The sequence below is a fragment of the Aulostomus chinensis genome, chromosome 4 (assembly GCF_037954235.1).
Source record: "Aulostomus chinensis isolate RoL2024-O1b breed Wild chromosome 4, RoL_Achi_v1.0, whole genome shotgun sequence".
NCBI lineage: Eukaryota > Metazoa > Chordata > Actinopteri > Syngnathiformes > Aulostomidae > Aulostomus > Aulostomus chinensis.
The window spans coordinates 31,655,625-31,661,850 of record NC_141323.1 but is presented as its reverse complement, the minus strand read 5'-3'; the positions used below and the strand labels follow the sequence as shown (position 1 = coordinate 31,661,850).

Here is a 6,226-nt window from a genome sequence, read left to right as displayed (position 1 = left end):
TTTAAGATATAAAATATCTTGTGAATATCTGGAGCTTAATTCCAGCAGCAGACCTCCTCAGGTGATGGAATTTATATTTGACATGTTTACCATTAAATGAGACACATTTGCAGTCCATTGAAATCTACTTGTGTTCATGGTGAGTTGATTTCAAAACATGAGCTGACAGAATCTACGTTTAGGGAGGAACCACCATATCCAGGGGTCTGGACCTTTTTGTAGTCAGAGCCATCAAAGTAGCAGACTAAGCTAGCAGACATTAGCATTGAGAAGAAACTGACCAAACACCGCCCTATTGCATTGTGGGAAAATTCTGCTTGGTTTGTGTCCATTAATACACACAAGAAATTTGTCTCATGCTGCCGTGACCTGGAGTCGAACCGGGGTTGCTGCGGCCACAACACAGAGTATTAACCACTATACGATCACGGCCTCCTCAACAGCAGATCGAGCTTCCATGTCTTTGTCTAAGGTGAGATCAAAGAAAGAATTCTAAGATCAAACACAAAACTCTGAGATCAAAGGTTGAAGTTCCCCAATATTCAATTTTAGCTCAGACCCTCTTCAAGGTGGAACCAGCAGAGGAGCTCAGTAGAGACAACTGGACAGCAGCAGGACAGAACAGAGGCTCTCCACAATGGGAGGAGACAGGAAACAATTTTCTATCATCCAAGTTTTTTCCATCTCTTGGTTACCTTGTTAGGCTTCCTTATCCATGGAAATATTGATTTGAATATTTTGTTGTGGGCCTCTGGACCTTTTTTTTGTCAGTAAACCCTCGATTTCAGTTAAAAAATGATCAAATGAACCTCAAGAAAATCATAGAAATAAACAAAAGGTTGTTGTGTTTCCTGACCATTACTGAGGGGTGTTAGAACACATCTCTGACATGGATTGGTTTGATTTATTCTTCATTTTAATATTATTAACTATTGTAACATCCATGGTGTTATGGGTCAGTTTCAACCCTCATATATTTACCTCAACAAAAAGGAAAAAAAGTCTCTTTTTCAGCAACAGAACTTTAATACAAACACAAAATGAAAAGCAGAACAAGCCAGAACCCAAAATATGGATTTGCAAGGTCAAACAAACAACAACCAGTCAAGCAAATCAAACCAACAGAAACCAACTACTGGTTCAAAACCAGTAAAAAACAAAAACAGAGGAAAAGTCTCTGTGTGTAAGAACATGCATGTGTATGTGTGTGTGTTTAGATGTGTGTGTGTGTCAAAAACTGACACACTTCATTTTTTGACAACATGAGCCAACAGTGGTGGTGTCTGTCAAAGAGGTGGAGCTCTGTCCTTCACCTGCAAGATTTCAGCAGGCAGCTCAGGTCTAGTTTTCTTCACTGTGCCACCATGATAAGTTTCCTCCTGAGAAGTTCTTGTCCAAGGTCATAGCTGGTAAAAGAATTGTCACAGTGATACTGGGACCCTGCAGTCCAGTCGTCATATCCAGGACCACACTGGACATGGCCGTCTTTGTTTGTTTTGTTGTTGTGCAATGTGAGAGAACCTGACAGACCATTTTATACCAAAGACAGGCTGTGTGTGTGTGTGTGTGTGTGTGTGTGTGTGTGTGTGTGTGTGTGTAACCATGTTAAATTCTTTTAAATAAATATGCTTCAACCTGCTATTATTTGTATGCTGTATGATTTCTGAAACCCAAGGCTAACTAAGGTGTACATACTGCAACCTAAAGTATGGTAATGAGGAGAATGATGAAAAATCCACAAGGTGATCAGAAAATAATAAATGTATTCAGGAAAACAAAACATCTCTGAACATGTGTGATTGAAATATGTCAGTTGGACTGGCAGAATCTGGCTTTACCACAAAGTGTCTCATCAAGAGATCTGTCACATGCGTCTGCTGTGGAGGGTCAATCTGTCCGTCCACATTCAGATCAATGATGCAATGACTCTGCTATGATCAAACTACTCAGGATGAAACAGACCAATGTGGACATCAAGTAGCAACTCAGCAGCTGATCAACAGAGTCCTAAGAACCAATAGAGCCTGTTCATCGTCCCTGGGTGGGCTCGAACCACCAGCCTCTCTGTTAACCGCCGAACGCACTGACCGATTGCGCCACAGAGACTCTGAGTCACCTGCTTTTCATGAAGAGTTTTCAGGCTAAATTTCAGAGTGTGAGGTCCACACGGCACATTTGAGGGAACATGAAGGACAGATGAGAGTCTGACTGTCATGGTGAAAGCCTTCAGCACTAGAACTGAAACAGCCCCCACAATCTTAACCCCCCCAGACCAAACATCATCGTCCAGCCTCCAACCAGAGGTCCATCAGTTATCATGGGAGCCACATGTGGAGTCTGGATTCTTTTCTAGAATGAGACGACAATGACAGTCCTGCCAAGTGACATCACTGACATGAATGGATGACTTCAGTCACGTGACTGAAGTGCTGTGGTTCTTCTGATGAAGGGCGGCATGATGTTTGCTGTCTCAGGCTCCACCAAATGTCCTCTTTAGGACGCCACAATGTGGCCTCTTCAGTGCTCCATCTTCCCTGCATCGGAGACACAAGGGTTTCTCCTGGTGCCGACCCGATCATCCTTCTACCGAGTGGTGCGGCGATGGATCCTCAGAGGACGCTGGGATCCTTCTTCTCATCAGTGCCACAGTTTTTCATGGAGGGAACAGCAGGAGCTTTTTAGTCATGTTTTGCTCGGTGTTTCCTGCTCAGAGCATCAGGATCTGTGACGCCATCTGGTGATAGTGGGTCATCATCTTGTTGTGTGATAGTGGATTCATTTATCTGCTATTTCAACACATTCAAGTTCATTATCCCTACATGTCAAAATACATTTGGTGTGGAGTTTTACTTTCTGGCCTCAATCATAATGTGTGCATTTATTCTTCATGAACATTTCTCAGCTTTGTAAGTTTATGATATTTTTTCTTCCTCTGTTTTCTATTCCATTGTTGTTGATGATTCTATTGCAGGTTTGAGTTCCCTGTTGACTGAAGCAGAAACAGGAACAAAAAGCTGGAGGTGGTCAGAGCTCCAAGTTGGGACGCTGATATTAAAGTAGGAGATGAACACATCCAGGTTAGCCATCACTCTCAGAACCTGCTACTTTACCTCTTCAGAATGTAGCAGCATAGCATAGCTTCCTCTCACCAGTTAGTGGCCCACTTTGATGTCTGGGATATGAGGTTAAAGGTTCTTTACAGCTCTGAATGAAGGGTTTATAAAGTGTTAACAATGCCATAAATAACACAAGCATTCAGTAATCCTTGATAAAAGGAGACTCACCATCAAGTTGGACAAGTTGAAGAACAAACAGACTTCTCCACTATCACATTTATTCTCACTGGTCCATACTTGGGGACCTCTGTACTAAATGGAGAGTTGAGGAAATGGGCTTGTTGTGGCCCTGCGGTCCACAGACCTCCTGTACAGTCACCAAGAACTGGCAGACACAATCGTGATGGAACCAATTATTTTAAAATGACAGTAACAAGTAAGAAATAAGGCATTACAGCTTTGAAGGAACTTGTCCAGCACTGGTTTGTGAGTGGGTGTTGTCCTGTATTGGCAGGAAAAACTCCTTGAAATGTCATGCAAGTTTTTTCTTCAAAAGAAATGTGTAAAACATTCAGTAACATCCAGGACCAAAGACAAGAGAGGGCAATGCTCCAGGAGTCTTTGATCTCTGAATTCTGTCTTTGATCTCTGAATTCTGTGCATTGATCTCTGAATTCTGTGCATTGATCTCCTGCTTCAGTCTTTGATCTCTGACTGATTCTAAACTAATCAAAGGATCACATCAGCATATTGGTCCAGTCTACAGATGGTGATTTTACCAAGTGCACTGCAGCAGTCCTTGTTGCTGTCTGCTGTTGTGTCACAGCAAAGTAAGGAAACAGCCTGACGGTCCTCAGGAGGAAATTCAACAACCTCCAAAGATGGAGGTGAATCTAGACCTGCTCGTGTTTACTGTCCTTGATGAACTTGGGCGGTACTCTGGTGCAGGGATGAGCTCATTGAGATGATCTGGGATCAGTCCTGATGTCAAATGGACAAAATGTTTTTTAAATCTCTAATGACTTGTTTTAACTGAACCTACTGGATCCTGTGGTGCCTGATGAGGAGACAACTTGGGTACAAAGTTGAAGACGAGGGTTTTTGGAGGGGAGATGATTTTTTTTCCAGTGTTGTCAATCAAAATAACTACAACGACATGATAGAATTTCTCAAAATGTCCTGACTAAGATGGATTCCAAACCAAATCAGCTGTCACAAGGGAAAGTCTGCATGTAAACACACACACACACACACACACACACACACACACACACACACACACACACACACACACACACACACCAACTGACATTCCCAGGGACTAAACCAAACCAATTCCTACTTAACCCTAAGCTCCACCTCAGTTCCAGATGAAACTGGTTGAACATGGAACCGTCCCACTTGGAACATGGAACCGTCCCACTTGGAACATTTCCATCACCTTCACCACCACTGGAGTATCAACAAAGATTTTGGTCAACACCAGAATGGTTGAGACAAGACAACATGCTACCAATCCTCTCTCTCTCCCTCATCATCAGCTGCTTCAGCCCTTGAAAGAAAACCTTTGACACATGGACCTACAGTAGGAGCAGATGTTGTTTCCTCTGGAACAGCAGTTTAACGTTGTTGGCAGGACTCGAACCTGCGCGGGGAGACCCCAATGGATTTCTAGTCCATCGCCTTAACCACTCGGCCACAACAACTACACTCCCATGAGCATGAGTAGAGGATTGATATTCAACAATTTATCTTCATTGACGCACAGTAGATTTTTTTTATATTCTCACACACACAAACTATTTGTGTGTGTGTGTGTGTGTGTGTGTGTGTGTGTGTGTGTGTGTCAGTGGTTTTGACTGAGTAATGAAGAGGAGGATTTCTCCATTTTTGTCGTCACTCTGCAACCAATTTTCAGTTTATCTCATAAGAATGAACAAACTTTGACATATTTCTTTCTTTTGTGTGTCAACAACTTTGGTCTTGAAAGCTCCTGACAAACACACCACATGTCACACACTCTACACTTTTAATCTGTTGAGAATGTAGACAAATTTATATATATTTGCTTAAACTGTAGTTAAATTTATACATACATTCACTTAAAATAGAGTGTAGGACACACAAGGCAGTTGTAATAAAGATGTTTCTGTGGCAGTTCCCAAAGAGGTAGGAAAGGTTCCAACACTGTATTTAGTTCATCAATGTACTTCTTTAGTGTTCGTAGCGGTACCGGGATCTCCTGCTTATGCATCCCAGGCAGAATCGATGACTTAGCTGCAAGTCACCTTATTTGACCTCTTGAACATCTGGAAGTAGTAAAAGGTGTTTTACAGAGGGGTCCCACAAATCTCCAAAGCACCAGGATTAGTTGGTGCCATTGTGACTCGAGGAAGGAACTTATAAATACTGGAGACAACACAGATCGACATTCCAAGATATAAGACAACAGAAAAACACTTCCTATCAGCAGTGAAGCACAGACCAGACTGTTTAGAGTGGACAGGTGAAAAGGTCACAACAGGGAATAGTGGGAGTGTAGCTCATGCTAGCATCACTCCCTCAAGCTAATTAAGTCAGAACAGAGTCCACAAGAATTTCCATGGTGGGATGAGGCCGTGAAAGATAAGAGCATGGCCGTAAATCGGAAAGAGGTTTTAATCTTCACAGCTGCAACAACATGGCCACGATGGACCAGAAGGGACTGGCATGGGGTCAGACAGAAGATCCTGCAACACACATGAAGATCAAAAATACACACTTGCACGCAGAAGCGATCACATAAGCACCTCCCTGTAACACATAAAAACTGGAGAAGGTAGTTAGATCGTTGGACTTCTTGCCCCAACGCCAGGGACGACGCATCTGAGTATGCTGACTCCAGCATAGGGGAAGACGATCTCCAGAGCTCTGTATTCTTTCCTGTTAATCTGAATAAATTCTTTTCAACCAACTGGAAGGTGTCCTCTCCAGATTTTGAACAGCGCAATACATATACTCTGTGGGTCCTTCTGATTGATTAATGATGACTTGTTGAAAAATTCCTACAAGAACATGAAACGTGTGGCCCCAGTGACCCTGCATGACATTTTTGTCCAATTTAAATTTTGATTCATGACCCAGAACCACTCAAAACCCCAGAAAAATAAAGGTTTTGGTGCATTAAAGAC

The 6,226-nt window shown here is 42.5% G+C and overlaps 1 non-coding gene across 1 annotated transcript; it reads right to left on the bottom strand.

Annotated features, from left to right (window-relative positions):
• Positions 1 to 4,680: 4,680 nt before the first annotated feature.
• trnas-aga (transfer RNA serine (anticodon AGA)) lies at positions 4,681 to 4,762 on the bottom strand. Its single transcript has one exon. It is a non-coding gene; the product is annotated as a tRNA-Ser (tRNA).
• Positions 4,763 to 6,226: the final 1,464 nt, after the last annotated feature.